General features: G+C 49.3%; 1 protein-coding gene across 3 annotated transcripts in view; it reads left to right on the forward strand.

Moving 5' to 3' along the window:
- Window positions 1–17,852, forward strand: part of CACNA1C (calcium channel, voltage-dependent, L type, alpha 1C subunit) — a 775,650-nt gene that overhangs the window by 327,674 nt on the left and 430,124 nt on the right. The window lies entirely within an intron of this gene.

A 17,852-nucleotide genomic window follows, 5' to 3' on the forward strand; every position in this document is an offset into this window, starting at 1 on the left:
GGATGGAGGAGGGAAACTGGCCACCTCCAGAGGCAACCCTGTTGGACAAAACTCACTGTTAGAACCATCAGAAGTCCATTTTCCTATGGAAATCTACAGGGAAGGGGTAGAGAAGAGCTGCAGAGTCTATTAAATATGTGCTTGCTGCCTGGTCTCTGGTACAGTCCAGAAATCAGATTTGTACAGTGGAAATTCATTCATGCAACAAATAGTTATTGAGTGCCTACAATATGCTGGTGGTACTAGGGACTGGGGATACAGCGGTGGGTGAGCTAAAGGCACAGTGCCCTCACCGAGACTTGTATGCCACTGGAGAACATGGATTAAACAAGGCATTATGTGATCAGCATATCAGTGCCATACGGGCAGTGGGCCAAGGTGCTGATGAGTGCACACCGGGGACACCTAGTTCTTAAGTGACGTTTTAAGCTCGTAAGTGGTCAGAACAGCTTTCTTATTTTGCCATTTACATGTTCACATTCACTTCGCTCAAGTTACCCTTCTGATAAGAGGAAATTTGTGTCAAGTCACATAGAATCACTGAATATTTGCACTTGGAGGATCACCTGGCCTAATTCTTCTGCTTCAAACATGAAGATGCTGAAGGAGAGAAGTTAAAGAACTTGTCCAAAATTGCACAACTAGTTAGTAAGAAAGTTTGGATGGAAATCTGCTTTTCTGACTCCCAGATTAGTATTTCTTTGACTTTACCTCACTTTTGGAAAAATGAAGCTGATTCAAGGGAAGTTCCTGGGCACTTATGGCCAACTGCCCTCCCTCTGAAGATGTCATGTTTTAATTGGCCTGGCAGAACTGGAGTCCACAGGTGGTAAGCGTGGACAGGTGGAGAGCCAGCATCAGAGAGAGCCTCCTGGCCAGCGCCTGCCTTGCTTGGCAGATGTCAAGGCAATTGAGGATTGGGGGCAGGGTATGATAAAGGGCATCAGGAAAGTGGCAGTGCTGGGGCACTGTCCTCTGGGCCTCCCTGGGCTCAGCCGGGCAGGGGCGTGTCTTCAGAAACAATGGTGTTGACTCCCTCTGGGCAGCCCTGCAGGGTGGCAGTCCCACAATGGAAACCTTGGAGCAGATTTGTTGGAGGATACGTATAAGAATGAGGGATTAGTGCTGCTTAGGGGCAGAGAAAATGCCCTCTCGGGGAGAAAGAAATGATCTGTGTCAAAGGACTTTGTTTCCTAACCAGGCAGACTCTGGAAGATGACCTCGAGGCCGGGTGGGAAGGTGGCAAGTGGAAATGTGATTAATTGTACTGTCCATGGACAGTGAGCCGAGGAGCTTGTGCCTGGCTTTATTAGGGACATACACTCAGGGCTGCTCCACCCAGAATCCCTGCTGCTGCCTCCAGGGCTGCTCCACTCAGTGTCTTAGAGATGAGAAAAGGAGTCAAGGACTTCTACCAGCGTGGAATAGTAACCTCTGGAGAGGAGGCAGGTCTCCCAGGGATCTGAGACGTGTTCCAGGAATGGAATTCCCGGTATCCTCGGCAGTCGTTTCAGGATCTTGGAGACCTAGGGATGCTGTCCTGACTGCCCTAAGATAGCACGTCCTTGGCTTACTCAAATGTATTGTCTGAATCAGCAGGCTTCAAGGTGAAATCAGGGGGTTTGTAGCACGGATGTTGGAGCTATGTAGACTGGATTCAAATCCCCAGTTCTAGCAATTCCAGCTCTGTAGGCAGGGCACTAGAACTTGCTGAGTCCTAGTTCCTTTGTAATACGAGGTGATGGTGGATATGTCATAGGGTTGTTGCCTGGATTGAAAGTATGTCAAGCACCTACTAGTGTGTCTGGCACCTGGGAGGTACTTAAATGGTCACCCTTATTACAACAAAACAATAAAAGGTCGTTCCTTTTAAGCCAGAAAAGCTATTTGGAAATGGAACAGTCTTTTAACGAGGAGGCCTTAAAATCCCAAACCACCAGCCAAAACCATCAAAATGGAACCCAGACGGATATTTGCCCAAGGGCCCCCTGGCTTCTCAGGGGCCTCCTCCGCAGCAGAATTTGCCTTCACCACCTACTGGTGGTTTCTTAGAACTACACACTCTCTTTCTGAACTGCTCCTTGGTGAGCAGGACACCAGGAGAGGTGGGGAGGAAAGGAAGGTAACTAGTAGTTTTGCAACTGTTTTAATTACTTCACATTGAGATGTTTGTAAATAAGATGTTAGAGTCTGGAGCTTTTGTTTGGTCTTGTGTTCAGCATAAATATAGTTTTTTAGTCACAAAAGTGCCCTGCAGTGGAGGGCGCAGGATTTTGCTGTGACGGCAGAGCTAGAGGTGACTTGCTAATGGCGGCGTTTGGAAGTACCTGTTCTGGGTAGACATCCAGGCTGCTTTCGATTTGCTGTTTGTCCCTCCCAAGAAGCAAGAAAGGTGCATGTAACCAGCCCACTGGAATCGGTCCTTTTGCCGTTAACGTCACCTCTGTTTACTACGTGGAAAGAGGGATTCACATGCAGGAAGAAGACCTTTTCCAGAAATCCTCCACCAGCTAGAAGGAGAGAGAGAGCCTAATTAGGGAGCCATGCCACATTTCATTCTGAGATTTTGTTTGGAAGCATTTTTCCAGCTGAGAAGGCAGGAGAGGGTCGTTTAAGTTTGCCACTGTTCTGTTGGGCTTAATGACCTGCCCAGGTCTCAGGCTGCTCAGAGCTGAACTGTCAGTGAGACCAGCAGGAGGGCATCACTGGGATTGGAAATAGCGTGGAGTCAGTTGACAGACATCCATTCAGCACTACTAAGTGCCAGGCCTTGTGCTGGTTGCCAGGGAGGCAGAGAAACATAGAATATGACCTTGGTCCTTAAGAAGATGAGAGTTCAGTAGACAAGACGAGCTTGTGCTAAATCAGTGTACAGCAGTGAGTGAAGCAGGCGATGAGTCCTATTGGATAGGTCTACCCTCTTGTGGAATATTAGAGAAGGAAGCGTGCATGTGTTTAGTTAGACACAGTTTCTGACCTCCAAGGTGATGATTCAATTCCATGCACGTTTGTTGTGTCCCATTTTGTATAAAGAGAGCGCGTTTGTTGATATTCTAAGGTATTTGGAGCAGGATACAGTTGAGGACCGTTTTTCAGCGCCTTCACACTGTGCAGCACGGAGGTCAGGAGCACTGTTTCAGGAATCAGACAGCCCACGTTGGAAACCTCCAGGACTTGCCACCCGTATGTCCTTGGTCAAGTTGTCAAACCTCTCTACAGCTTCATGTATTCAATCAACAAACGTTTACTAAATACCGTGGCGGCACTGGCAGGCAGGCGAGAGGGACTGAAGGGGATGTGCAGAGGTTGGTGGAGAGGGTGGGCAGGGCGGAGACTGAGGGTATCTAAGCAAAGCTGCCTGCTTTAGGTGGCCTGGGGAGCTTCTAGTTCTCAGCCCATCTCTTCCCTGAATGGGCAGAGCCTATGGGTGAAGGTCCAAGTGAGGATGTGGCTGTAGTGTCTCTGCCTGCCTTTCTCCCGTGCCCTGCAGCACCAGGCCCACACTGGAGTGCTGGTGGGAGCCGGCATGCCTGGTTAGGAGCATGCCAGAGAGCTGTCCATAATTACTTCCTTCCTTTTATTTTCTGGTGTATTTATGAGTTTTAAAAGCCCCTTGGCAACCCAGGAAATTCCATTTCCCTCTGCAGCTCATTTATACTTTCCTTGATATATGCCCAGGCACAAACACTTCTGTGTATTATTTAGTTGTTCATGGGGGATCTTGTAAAAGCTGAGGCCTTAGTGGGTGTACTTCAGGCTTGAGGGCAGGAGAGGGAAAGGAGCAGAAGGCAAGAAAGTAACCTCTGGCAAGGAAACGGTAACACTTTTAAATCTCCTCTGAAGACCACAAGCGAAAGAAATTGGCTCAACCTGTAGCATAAGTGTGCTAGAATAGACACAAGCAAGTTTTTCCTGATAAATGTCAAATGCCTTTTTGCCTGTTCACAATAAACTTTTATACATATGAGCGATTCTCATCTGATTGGGACATGATGCAGGGAGTGGAATAAACTAAACGTCTAGTGTGCTTAACTGGTGTTGCTATAATTGATATTTTTCAGCCCTTTGACTCCATGAATGCCTCTAACACCTAGAGCTGGCTTGTCCAACCCGTGGGCCACTGGCCACAGGCGGCCCACGATGGCTTTGAATGTGACCCAACACAAATTCACAAACTTTCTTAAAACATTACGAGATGTTTCTTGCATTTATTTTTAGCTCATCAGCTATCACTAGTGTTAGTGTGTTTTATGTGTGGCTCAAGACAATTCTTCTTCCAGTGTGGCCCAGGGAAGCCAAAAGATTGGGCACTGCTGGTCTAGAGCCTTTCACAGTTTGACCTTTAGAGTAGCTTGTTTTGGCTTATTATTTTTCATACTTCATTTTCCAAACTATATTATACACTTATCATTTCTATTTATATCCCTACCACAGCCTGAAATAGTGCCTGAATATAGTAGACAGTAAGTGTTTGATGAGTGACTAGTAGATGACAGCAGCTTCCAGCATCTGCCAGTACTTACACTATGCTATAATTTATCATTTTTTCTTGAGGTGACAGAACTCTTGTAATAACTCTAATAGCAAGTCTTCTTTTGTACTAATATATTAATTTAATCATTTATTAATTTTCTAATAATATGCAGCAACCACTGTCAGGCACTAGTTATTCAAAGGAAGAGAAGACACAACCCTGACCAGACATGAGGGGTGTTTACCATCCACGTGGGAGATGGGCTTATAATTTAAAATGAAATAGCAATTGGTAATATATTAATGAAGAGCATATGTTCATAATTTAGGACAGAGGAAGTGCTTTTTGCCTGGCATTAAAGGGGAAGGTTTCAGGGAGGATGTAGTTGAGCTCCATCTTAAAGATGAGCAGGAGTCAGCAAGAAGAAATGGCAGTGGTGGTGGGTCCTGGCAGAAGGAAGAGCGTGGCCCATAGCACGAGACACGGGTATAGTTGTGCTTGGGGAGCCCAGGAAATTCCACTTCCCTCTGCAGCTCATTTATACCTTCCTTGCTATATGCCCAGGCACAAACACTTCCGTGTATTATTTGGTTGTTCCCTGAACTGCTGAGGATGATGGAGCTGGAAACATAGATTGGAGTCAAAGCACGAAGGCCTTGAATACCCCGGGCAGAAGCTGGGCAGGCAGTAGGAAAGGCCCTGAGGAGACTCAGAAGGGTCAGCTGGGGCAGTGGAGAGTGGGGGGCAGGGGAGGCTGGCCAGGAACCATCGCGATAGGCCTGGTGTGGTGGGGGAAAGATTCCTTTCGTGCGTGCTGTCGGGATATATCATAGAGCCTGAAGCATGCCGAGAGACCAAGAAAGGAGTGTGGCCTCGTGCATGCCATCCGAGCCAGAGGAGCCCAAGTAGAGATGTGGGTTAATTGGCTTTGTTAGTTAATATGTGACATGTCACCTCAGTATTGAGCGTCTCTGGCAGCCGCTGGGACTGCAGACACATTGTTGGTCACACTGACCCAGACAAGCAGTCAAGGCAACTTTCACCACAGATCAAGCAAGAGAGTCAGCAGTAGGTGGGGCAGGGCGGTCCCTGTCTGTGTGCACATGGTGCTCAGCGAGTCACATCTGCTCCAGTTGTGTCATCTCCGTGGGCAGTGAAGCGATACTGTGCGCGCAGTTCTGTGTCGTGCCTCTCCCGGGGAAGGGGTGTATTTGGCCTGTACCTCACCCCAGCCCTAATTCCTCTTCCCTCTTTCACCACGTCTTCCGGGGCTGGCTTGAGTGCAGGAGTCTTTCTGCCAGCTCCCTGCCTACAGCCGCCCACTCACCAGCCCTTCATGTGTGCCTCTGAGAGTCTTCCTCCTAAACCGCCCCATGCCCTTCAGTCGCCTTTGAAAGAGCTTGGCTTTGTGAAGCCTGGGCAGTGAACATCCTTAAGCCCTTAGCAGCTTCCCTGAACACTCCCCATTATCCTTCAGGAGTCCTTCCATATGGTCAAGCAGATGAATTCCCTGTTTCTTATTCATATCGTGCCGCTTCTCACCTCCGGCAACCCCGTCTAACATGCCTCTCCCTCTTCGTCTTTCAAGGTTTCATTCAAACCAAACTTCCTTCTGTAACCACATGCGCCTCAGTGAAGCATCCTTCCTTACTGTGCACATGACCCCTGTGGCTTGTGGCAGCTGTGCCTGGATACCCCGATTTCTCTTTCCAAGGCAGGGAATTTTCTTGTCCTTCCTTTAGTCCTAGTACCTAGCAGAATTCTGAAAAACAGCCATTCAGTGAATGTGTGTTGATAGCAACGATTCTGGCACAGCTGAAGGGGCCAAATAAATGCTAAGTGGTATTAAGAGTGATAAGTGTTTTTAAATAATAACAATGCCTACCGTTTAGTCATTGCAATGGGTCTGTCACAGCGTGAGACCCATTACGACCCTCATATGATGGAATCAGCGTAACCTCCCTGTGTCTTGGCATTACTTCCATTTTGCAGATAAGAAGTGACATACCTTGACCAAGGTCATGTGGCTAGTAAGTGGCAGATGTGGAAGTGGGCCAGTGTTCTTCTCGGCCACACTCCCAGCCTCTCCACACGTGTCCTCTGCCGTAGCTGCATCTCCCAGATTGCATGGGATTTTTTCATTGTGTTTTTGTGACCATGTTGCTTCCTTATCCCTGTGATTGGGTTTTGCCCACATCCCTCGTATGAGAGCAGCCTTGGTAAGAAGCAGGGAGAATGGAAGGGATGTCACATGCCAGAGTGGTCAGAAAAATGAGGTTGCTCAGCAGGTGCCATAAGAATGGATGACTCGTGCCCTGTGCCTCAGAGTAAAGATGGAGAAATGGAAAAGGAGTGGGGAGCAGAGAGATGCTGACAGATGATGAGTGAGCACAAATGTTTATCCATGCTAATGGAGTGGGGACGTGATAGCCACTCTGCTCGAATGCTTATGCGGAGCAGTCTGTGGGCTGCAAATGCAGGAGGAGCACAGGGAATCTTCACCCTAGTGGCAGGGGAACCTAAAACTCCAGGCTGCAGACAATGGCTGGGGCATCTCTGTAACAGTCTGGCCTCGCAGGTCCAAAAGACAGGTCATAGACAACAAAGGCATCTGATATTTCCTGACACTGCCATCCTCTGGGCTCTGGGGGAGTCCGAGATCATTTGCAGCACTGCCCTGGGAGAGGTGACAGGCTGGAGGAAAATTACTAGGGTCCGAAGGAGTGCAGGCCTAGCTTTCCTCTCACTTCCAAGGCCAATCCAAAGAAATAATTGGTGCTGCTTTCAGTGTATCCTCACGTGGGACCACCGCCACCTCCAACTAGACTCTGTCCCCAGCCTCCTGCCTTAGGCTCTTCCACCTCACACTACAGACTATCTAATAAATTCTCTACTGTAGAGCCAAGGAGTGAGAATAAGGGAAAGGAAAGCCAGGGGTTCTACGGGACCCAAAATAATACCAAATTCCCCTGTTGGTCTGTGGTCCAACAGTATGGAAATGGATAGCCATCTGCATGAGGTGGAAATGTCTCTTCTTTGTAAATGTCCCACGGCCTGAAATTTCACCATTTTAGCTTGACTTTTGCTTCCATTATTCCATAGTTTCCACGGGAAGGGAAAACTTGACCTGGTTAACACCTTGATCAGAATCACTTCATCACAGATCAGATACATCCACAGAGATGACTGAGGAAACAGAGAAGAGCCTAGAAAGCCAGCTCTTCATCACCTTTTGGTCTTGGTCCTCCTGCCTTGGGGGTATAACCCTCTCTTAGTTGGTGGGAGAAAAATGTCCATGGTAAGAAGAAAGATGTCAGGTCCAGGACAGCAAAGGAAACCACTCAGTAATAGAAGCAACTCCAATTGTATGAGCAGTCTTCTCGAGTGCTGTCCTGTCAGCCTACCGTCCACATTCCTGGTGTCATCAACTCCCTAGGGACAGGAGCACGGAACACGTGGGAGCCGCCACTGCAGGAGCTGCCTTAGTGACAGTAGCATTCACCAGAGGCATTTAACGACTATTTCATCCATAGCATTATCTGGGCTTTGAGAGAGAAATCCCGCCTGCAACAGGAGAAGACTGAAAAGTAGAAAACCATTGGCAGTATCAGAGAGTTGTCATTAGTGGACCAGGACACTGACTTGATTCACTAGGGCTGTTATTATGGTTGTTATTTTAATTCCTGAAGAGGCAGTGGGTTGTCAGAGAACATGGGCAGTGGCCCTTGCTTCCCAGGAGGAAAGGCAAAGGGAAGACAGATGCCAGGGGGTCATTTCTGTGGAAAGCACATGCCCAGGTGTGTATTTTCCCCACCGTTGCCAAGTCCCACAGCGTGGCTTGTGGATGTTACTAGTGATATTGTGACGTTGAAAGCATTCCATTGTGTCTTTGTGAGAATCAGGTGCCGTCTTTTCTGCTTCGTCTAAGTATCTACAGATAAATATGCATCTATATTATATATGTGTTGGTTTCTCCATACTCTGTGCATATACTTAAGCCTGTAATGGGCATATACCTGTATCTGTCTGAACAGTTGGATATATATAGGGTGTATACCTGTATCTGTCTGAACAGTTGGATATATATAGGGTGTATACCTGTATCTGAACAGTTGGATATATATAGGGTGTATACCTGTATCTGTCTGAACAGTTGGATATATATAGGGTGTATACCTGTATCTGTCTGAACAGTTGGATATATATAGGGCGTATACCTGTATCTGTCTGAACAGTTGGATATATATAGGGCGTATACCTGTATCTGTCTGAACAGTTGGATATATATAGGGCGTATACCTGTATCTGTCTGAACAGTTGGATATATATAGGGCGTATACCTGTATCTGTCTGAACAGTTGGATATATATAGGGTGTATACCTGTATCTGTCTGGACAGTTGGATATATATAGGGTGTATACCTGTATCTGAACAGTTGGATATATATAGGGTGTATACCTGTATCTGAACAGTTGGATATATATAGGGCGTATACCTGTATCTGTCTGGACAGTTGGATATATAGGTGTGTTGCAGCTCTCCAACCTTTACCAAAGAAACAAAAAAACCCCAAAACCGCACACACACACATGTGTGCACACACAAATAAATAAATAAGGAGAAGGAAGAAAAGAAAACGGCTAGAAGGAGGTTGCCTTTTCTGTTTCAGGGACCTCAGCAGTTCTTCCCAAAATAGGCTTGTGTCCTTGCTGGGCAACATCTAAGGGAGACGACATCACAGGGGGTCCAGGCAAGGGCGGTGGAGTCAGACAGGGGGGTTCAAATCCTCACATGTGCGGCTGTGACCTTGGTGCAGCAACTCAACTGCTCGAAGCCTCAGTTTCCCCATCCAAGGAAGAGGAACAGTCCTTCCGGGGAAGAGCACCCTGCCCTCCCCGTGACAAGGGCTCACTGATAGTCTCAGGCTTCTTTTACAAGGAACAAAATTGCTCATCCTATAGTTACAGCTCAAGTTGGCCACGCAAGCATCTCTCAGGTGACAGGGTCTTTTTTTTAGACAGAGTCTTGCTCTGTTGCCAGGCTGGAGTGCAATGGCACAATCCCTGCTCACCGCAACCTCTTCCTTCTGGATTCAAGCAATTCTTGTGCCTCAGCCTCCCAAGTAGCTGGGATTACAGGCATGCACCACCACACTCAGCTGATTTTTGTATTTTTAGTAGAGACGGGGTTTCACCGTGTTGGCCAGGATGGTCTCCATCTCCTGACCTTGTGATCCGCCCGCCTCAGCCTCCCAAAGTGCTGGGATTCCAGGCGTGAGCCACCGTGCCGGGCCAGGTGATAGGGTCTTAACATGGAGGCTTCCGGGAGAGATTTGGTTCATGTCTGCCCTGGCATTCAGAAGGTGCCAAGTAGAGCCTGGAAGGCTCTCAGACTAACTTCTGTAGACCCGTGCCCTCTGCAGCCGTGGAATTGGCTTCTCGTTCCGTGTTGCTGCTAGTGCTTTGTGTGTCCCCAGACAAGCCGGTTCCCATCTTTGGACCAGAGAGGACCCATCGAGGGGCTCTCTCGAGTCCTCCCAGCCCACCCTTCTGTGCCGGGCCACTCCAATCTTGCAGGACACTGTGCTGGAAACTGACTTCAAGAGTAACACTGATGTGGCTGCCACCTCTGGGGACTTTGTAGGTTTGAGTATGTGTGTGGGAATGCGGTCTGTTTTATTTACTCTTCCTAATGAGGCTGAACGGAGCTAGTGAGGGCATTAAAACATTTTAGTGTTATTAGTTTTAAAATTAGCCCGAGCTGTTAAGGAGAGTCCCTGCTCACTTTGCTTATGTGAGAAAGGGGCTTCTGAACGCCAAGGTTGAATGGCCAGTATCTTTCATCCTAAAAAAGACAGCTTTATGAACTATGCATTCGAATGACCAGGGAAACTTTAAATATAACGATACGGGGTACCTGGGCCCTGCCTCTTCCTTTGGTCCACCGGCCCTCTCTGGACATCAGGAGGTGTGGTTTTTGCTTTTTTGTTTTTTAAGTTTTCCAAGTGGCTCTCATGTGCAGCCAAGGTTGAGGCCCACCGGGCTAAACTAAAAACATTTTCCGGTGTATGTGGGAGGCAGGTGGGAGGGAGGGCTGGCGTGCTGCCCAGCTGTGTACCATTTCCTGCTTGGTAGATGCTCGGGGAGTGTTTGCCAGAGAGCTGTCCTCTGATGCGTGGCATGGCTGGTTCAGATGCTGTGGAGAGAGGTGTGGGTACCTGTGGGACCAGTGCTTCTCAGTCCTGAAAAGATGATCAGAATCCCCCCAGGGTCTTTGAGAAAATACAGATTCCTAGGCCTCATCCGCATTTGCCGGAACAGAACCTCTGAGGGTAGGAATGAAGAATCTGTTATTCCTGTTATTCTCAGGAATAGTGAAGCTTCCCAGAAGATGCTTTTGATTCAGAAACCACCGGAAGGGGAAAACTCGATCCTCACTTCCTAGGAGGGAAGATTTTACATTTTCCTTGTGGTCATCTGATGGCCCTAGGTTTCACTAGATAGGCCACTTATTCGCCATGGGACCCAGGCAAGGCACTCAGCCTCTCTAAGCCTCAATTTCATCATTTGTAAAATGGGAACCATAATGGTATCTGCTTCCTAAGAGTGTTTCGAGGATTAAATGAGGTAATATGCATGTTTGGCACACTGTACATGCTCAGTGTGTTAACTGCCATCATCATCGTCAGCACTATCATTTTGTAACTCAGACAGAAGCTACACACTGTAAGAGCAATTTCTAAGATTTAAGGAATCTGAAATAAAAAATTCTGGCTGTGAAGTCTGAGGCAAATCTAGAGGCTAGCGGGGATAAATTCATTTTAAACTTGTATCTGAACCAGAAGCTTCTCTGGAGAGAGTTGGAGTAAGATCGCACAGGTAATCCTCAAGACCTATTTGTTAAGAATACAAAGCCTAATTGGGAAAACAGGTCCTGATTGTCATCCAGAATGAATTAATTAACATGTACTTACTAAGTGCTTCCTGTTTGCTCAGATTTGTGCTTGGTGGCATCACATATAAAAAGGACCAGGCCAGGCACAGCGGCTCATGCCTGTAATCCTAGCACTTTGGAAGGCTGATTGCAGGTGGATCACTTGAATCTAGGAGTTTGAGACCAGCCTGGGCAACATGGTGAAATCCTGTCTCTACTAAAAATACCAAAAAATACAAAAAACTAGCTGGGTGTGGTGGCATGCACCTGTTGTTCTAGCTACCGGGGAGGCTGAGGTGGGAGAATCACCTGCGCCTGGAAAGTTGAGGCTGCAATGAGCTGTGATCGCACCACTGCACTCCAGCCTGGGTGATGGAGTGAGACCCTATCTAAAAAATAATACTAATAAATTAAAAGGACTGGATTCCTTTCCTTCAGGGAATTGGCAGTCTGGTCTGGGAAGTACAATTAGCGCCCCTTTGAAGAACAGGAGCAGGATGAGAGGATGTGTAATTAAGTGCTAAATTTTGTCATTGGGACTCTCCAGGGCTAGATGATTCAAGGATGGCAACCCAATGAGCCATGGAGGTGGCTGGGGGAGCCTCTTGGGATAGTGGGGAGGGACCTGGAGCAGGAAACTGCAAACAAATCCACAGAGATGTCCAAGGAGGGGCCTGGGACAAGAGTGACGGCTGAGATGGGGATGACGAGCAGCTGCCCTATCTGGATGGACGATAAGGGTCCCTGTTGTCTTGGAGCTGCACAGCCACTTATAACTGAGGTCATCTGGGTCTGTGGCCCCCTGACAGCTGGTGGTAGTCTGCAGGCATACACTCCACGTCCTGTCGTGAGCCGGTCCTCAGGGCGGCATCTGCCCAGAAAGCCGCAGGCACGCGTAGCACGGCCCAAGGGTACTATCTGCAGGAGGCGTTTGGCTCCAGGGCTGAGCTGATGGTGGTTGGGTGGGATGTGGGTGAGCAGGTGGACTCCTTCCTCTGTGCCATTGCTTAGGGGGCATCGGTAGAACCCTCTGTCCCAGAAGTCAACTCCATATCTGTGGGTCTTAAAAACCTTCTGATCTAGTAAAATTACATTTACAAAAATGGTTAGATTTTAGACCTTAAATTCTATGATTTTGGGCCAGCAATTTAGCTTAGAGGCAGGGCAGAATTTCCCACAGAAGGTATCGGATCCATGATTTGCTCCAGAGGTGAAAATGAGCAAGGTTCTGTTACTTAAATGAGCATAAGAAATGCAGCAGCCTCATCTCCGCCCCGCCCCCTCCCCGCGGAGAGTCACAAAGATGCTCATTGGCAGTTTAAAGCTTCAGAGAAGTCCTGCAGTAAAGAGCCCTGTGTGGCCTGCAAACTCTGTTGACCACAGTACCCTTCTCACATAGCCCCTGTGAATGTTCTGGGCAACCTGTGACCCAGCCTGATCTCCTTTGGAAAAAACTAGAGTGATGAGGTCCTGCCAGACTGAGCCTGAAGGAGCCTTCCGTCTGCCTGTTCAGTTTCCAAGCCCCAGACACTGAAAGGAGATTCCTAAGTTCCCCAGCCTGGCCCCGCAGTGGTGGGGAGCCCCAGATCCCAGGTCTGGTTTAATGTTCCCTAGTTGTTAACCAGCTGGAATTAAGGCTGAGAGGAGACTTGTGGGCAGGCTTTGCCATTGAATGAACTGTCAGTGTGGTTGCGAGGCTATTTTGAAGACATTTTAGATTGTTTCTGGTTCCGTAATCTCACAAAAAGGAGTATGATCCAACTGATTTATTAGGAAAAAATTTGTAAACCTTGTTTCACTTACAAGAAAGAAGTGTTTGGGTTTTTGAAAAAGATCCTGCCTTTGAGGCTGGCTGATTTTCGTGACTGACTAGTGTTTATGAACTGAAATCTGGCTGCCTCTGCCACTCAGTGAGCCTCGCATAGTGAATTCCTAGCCCGAGGCCTCATTCGTAGCTATTAACCCATTCACCATTCTCTCCCACTGCTGGGACTTGCAGATGGAGGATGCCTGGCCTGTGTCTTGGCAGGAGCCGAGGCTGACGTCAGGAACATAAGGTCATGCCATGATTGCTATGCCCCCTGCCACCCCTGCCGCCTCTGCTTGCTAGTACCAGGCTGCCCAAGTGCTGAGAATGCCAAGGTCACCCTTTCAAAGGAGGCAGGAGGCGGCCGTGGCGTCAGTCCCTTGCCTCATCCATATTCCCCATCTTCTTCCAAAGGCACCAATTCCTGGAAGTTCCTCCCCTTGTGGCTCTGGCCTCTGGGACGCCTGGGGACATTTCCACTTTCCCGGGAGGGGAGCGTCCTCCCGGCCCCTCGGATGCTCCACCAGTGAGCCAGTGCTTGGGGTAGGTGTTGTGCCAACAGGGAGTGGCCACTTACCTTTGCTCCTGTATCTGCCCTGTCCTTAGAGGGGTTTAAATACATCAATAGCTTATTCGCCAAAATGTATCCAGAACTATTTTTAGTGCTTTGAACATGTTGACTCTTACATAAGATTCATTCAGTATATATAAACTATTCAGTAAATATTCCCTCATGAGAAGAATGGTATTTTGGTCTATTTTGTCTCTCTGCCCTCTGTGTTCTAATTTGGGACCAGGGAGTCTCTTGGCTCCATCCTGGGGTTGGCTGCTCTCAAAGCTCACTCATGCTTTGGCTAGGCTTGCTGCCTTGGCCGTGGAGAGGGGGTCTTGCGGCCCTGGGAGCAGGGCTTGGTCAATGCAGAGCCCGCATCACAGCACCAAGTGCGGAGCCCAAGAGCAGGGCGCAGAGCTCCTCCTTCTCCCAGGATGGCGGCCGGCAACCGGCGGTGGGAGCCTCCCTGGTGGGGACCATGTTCCCAGTCCAAAGGGATGTGGTTGCATGCTGGAGCCACTAATATGGACTCGTGAAAGTGCCTTCCAGGTGGGAAAACGAGTGAAGAAACCTGGAGTATTTGCTGAGCTGCTGGGGCAGAGCACCACAGACTGGGTGGCTCACACAAGAGAAACAGGTTTCTTCTCGGGCGGGAGGCTGGAGGCTGGAGATCTGAGACCAAGGTGGTACAGGGTTCCTTTCTCCTGAGGCCTCTCTCCCTGGCTTCTCCCTGGGTCCCACATGGTATCCCTCTGTGCATCTGTGTTCACACTTCCCCTTTCTATAAAGACATCATTCATGTTGGATAAGACCTGCCCTCATGCCCTCATTTTAACTTAACAGCCTCTTTAAAACCCTACCTCTAGGCCAGTGCAGTGGCTCACACCCGTAACCCCAGCACTTTTGGAGGCTGAGATAGGAGGATCACTTGAGACCAGGAGTTCGAGATCAGCCTGGGTAACATAGGGAGACCCTGTCTGTACAAAAAAACAAAACAAAATCGTATCCTATCTCTAAATACCATCACATTGTGAGGTGCTAGGGGTGAAGGCTTTCACACGTGAGCTTTGACGGGGACACATCCAGCCCATAGCTGAATGTCTATGCTTCTGTCTAATGGGCAAGGCTGCCCTGCAAGGCTGTGGGGAGCAGGCGCCGGGCAGAACTCCAGGGGAGGCGCCTCAGTCTGATGCCCGAGGAGGCCCCCCGTGGACGGGTGTGGCCCAGAAAACCTGCGTGTTTCCCACAGGTTCGGGGTGATGAGCTGCTTTGGGGTAGAGACAGGTCTTGTTTGACTTTTCACCCCAGTTCGTGTCTGCACATGGTGGGCGCTGGCTCGGCGTCTGGGTGGTGGAGAGAGATTGTGGAGGCACTTCTTGCGGATGGCCCCTGCCTTTCTCCTGGTGAGATGTGGGCTTTTCTTAAGAAAGCTCCAACTTGTGCTCCAGGAGATACTTGGGCTCCCTGGCCGGGGTGCGCAGGATGGGGAAGGGAGCGTTTGCTGCGTCTTCTGTCGATCTCTGAGGGATGTTTCTCAGGGGCTGTGAACTCTGGTGGAAAGTACAAAGTCCCAGGGTGGATTCTGGCGGGCTGCCAGCCGGGCGTGTGTGTGAGGGCCAGGTGGGGGGTTTGAGGAGGTGCACGGCCCCAGAAGAAAGCTGGAGGGTGGCAGCCTAGGACATGCTGTGGGCTTGCAGATCCTTTCCTTCCTTCAGGGTCAGGCTTCACCAGGCAAGCCGAGGGTCTGTCTTACAGCAGCAACAGTAGGAACACAAATGACCTGATATCCTAAGTCAGTGCCAAGGAAGACCCCTACTACCAGGCTGTTCTGAGGGCGTGAAATCACCTCCATCCTGACACATTTGTGCCCCCGTGCTTTTGCTGTTCCACCTCCCGAGCAGGGCTGGATTAACTGGATAAAGCTGGAAGAGTAAGCGCCAGCTCCATGACCTGGCATCCAGGGCAGGCAGCCCTTGCCTCCTCCTCCTCTCCGTGAAGGCACAGAGAGCGGGTGGCTCCACGGGCCACAAAGCACATTCCCAGGAGGCTCTGGGCACATCCAGGCCTCCTTGAGGACCAGCCCTCTGCACCCCAGAGGTAGATCCCTTCCTGCCAGGACAGCCAGTTTTTTCTAAATTTAAAAAATAATCCTTGCATCCAAATGCAAGAGCTAAGGTGAGTTTTGCTGGATATCAACACCGGGGCACAAAGACGGGGTCCTGGGCAGGGCAGGCTGGGTGAGCAGAGGGTTTGAGTGAGAAAAGCTGCCGTGCCCAGGTGCTTTATGTTGTTACAGAGCTTTCATTTCTAATGTGACGTTAAATTCTTTCCTAGTTGAACACGGCTCTCGGTGGCTGGCTGGCAGCTGTGTGCGGGTGTTTGCAGGATGATAACTGCCTCAGCATCCGTGCCATCCTGAGCTGCTCGGAGGACTGCTGGGCAGAGACTCCTTGGCAAGGGCTCCGGGAGGCATCTGAACATCCATCTTCCCTGATCTCCTGTCCCGCACACAGGTGCACACACTGCAGGGCTATTTCTTTACTCGGTTTGGTTTTGCTCTCACCCCCTAGCCCTCCCTGTGCCCAGTACCTGGGTCTAGGAACATAGAATTTAAAAGCTGGGGCAGATTCTGAGAGCTCTTATTTCAATCCCATCATTTTACTTGGGAGGAAGCTGAGGCCCAGAGATGCTGAGACATGTGTTCAGGACAAAGCAGAGTTTATGGTGCAGCCTGAGGTGGAGCCCAGGTCCCCTGGCTCCCGCTCTGGTGCTCCTTCCCCTGGGTGACAGCATATCTGTCCTTCTGTTGATTTGTCCTACCTGGGGTATTCTCCCCATGCTGGTGTCTGTCTTCAGCTGGGCGTCTTTGTAGAGGTCCAGACACAACTCAGGCTGGGTTGTTTCTTCCCCACCCTCAAGAAACAGGTTGCTCAAGGCAGGTGCAGAGGCTCATGCCTGTAGTCCCAGCTCTTTGGGAGGCTGAGGTGGGAGGATCACTTGAGGCCAGGAGTTAGAGACCAGCCTAGGCAACATGGTGAGACCCCGTTTCTTAAAAAATTTAAAAATTAGCTGGCCATGGTGGTGCGTGCCTATAATCCCAGCTACTCAGAAGGCTGAGGCCGGAGGATCACTTGAACCTAGGAGGTGGAGGCTGCAGTGAGCTGTGATTGCACCGCTGCACGCCAGCCTGGGTGACACAGCAAGACCTTGTCTCTTAAAAACAAAACCCAGATTACTAGCGAGGCCAACTCGTAATATAAAATTTGTAGTAGAGACACTTTTTTAGGCCATGTGCCAGGCCCTATTTAAATATATTACTCATATTAGCTTATTTAATCCTCATATCGACTGTCCCCATTTTACAGTTGAAGAAACAAAGGCACCAAGAGGTAAGGAACTTGCCAGTTATGCAGCGGAGGGCAGTGGAATCAGGATTTGAGCCCAGGCAGCCTCCCTGCAGGCCTTGAGTCAGGTGCCTCTTCTCTGAAGGGAGCCCCGCTGTGCTGCTCATCCTGTTCAGTGACAGTCGGCTAGGATGTGAAGGGGACGTTGGATACTTCCAGAAGCTGTGGTTTGGCTGTGTGGATGGTGGTTTCTTAGGCTCTGGTCCATGGTGGGAAGCACTGAATGGGCAGACCAGCCCACCTTCCGCCTGTGCGCTCTGCCATCTGACACCCTCTACCCGCAGGGCCTGATCACAGGCCAGCAGGCAGCTGGTGGCCCTCTTGGGTCCTCTGTCTTCTCCTGAGATCTCTCAGAGACAGCAGAGAAAAGATGAACCCAGGAAATGCCTCACAGCTAGTTTGAATCCTAGCACTTACACAGGCATAAAGTGAAGTCCTTGTGGTCTTTTATCCTGTAGAATATAAAACTGAAGGAAAAAGGTCCTGAAAAGAATTCCTCCTCTGCCTGTCCGCTCTCGCCCAAATCCTCAGAATGTCAATCCTTCCCCAAACTCCGCACACTCTTCAAGCACTTCGGAAACTAACACTTTTGTATATCACGAATTGACTTTCAAAGAACATTGGATAAAATTTTCTTGTAAAAAGGGTATGTTAGTCAAAAAAAGTTGGAGACACACTGG

The sequence above is a fragment of the Mandrillus leucophaeus genome, unplaced genomic scaffold (genome assembly GCF_000951045.1).
Source record: "Mandrillus leucophaeus isolate KB7577 unplaced genomic scaffold, Mleu.le_1.0 Scaffold79, whole genome shotgun sequence".
NCBI lineage: Eukaryota > Metazoa > Chordata > Mammalia > Primates > Cercopithecidae > Mandrillus > Mandrillus leucophaeus.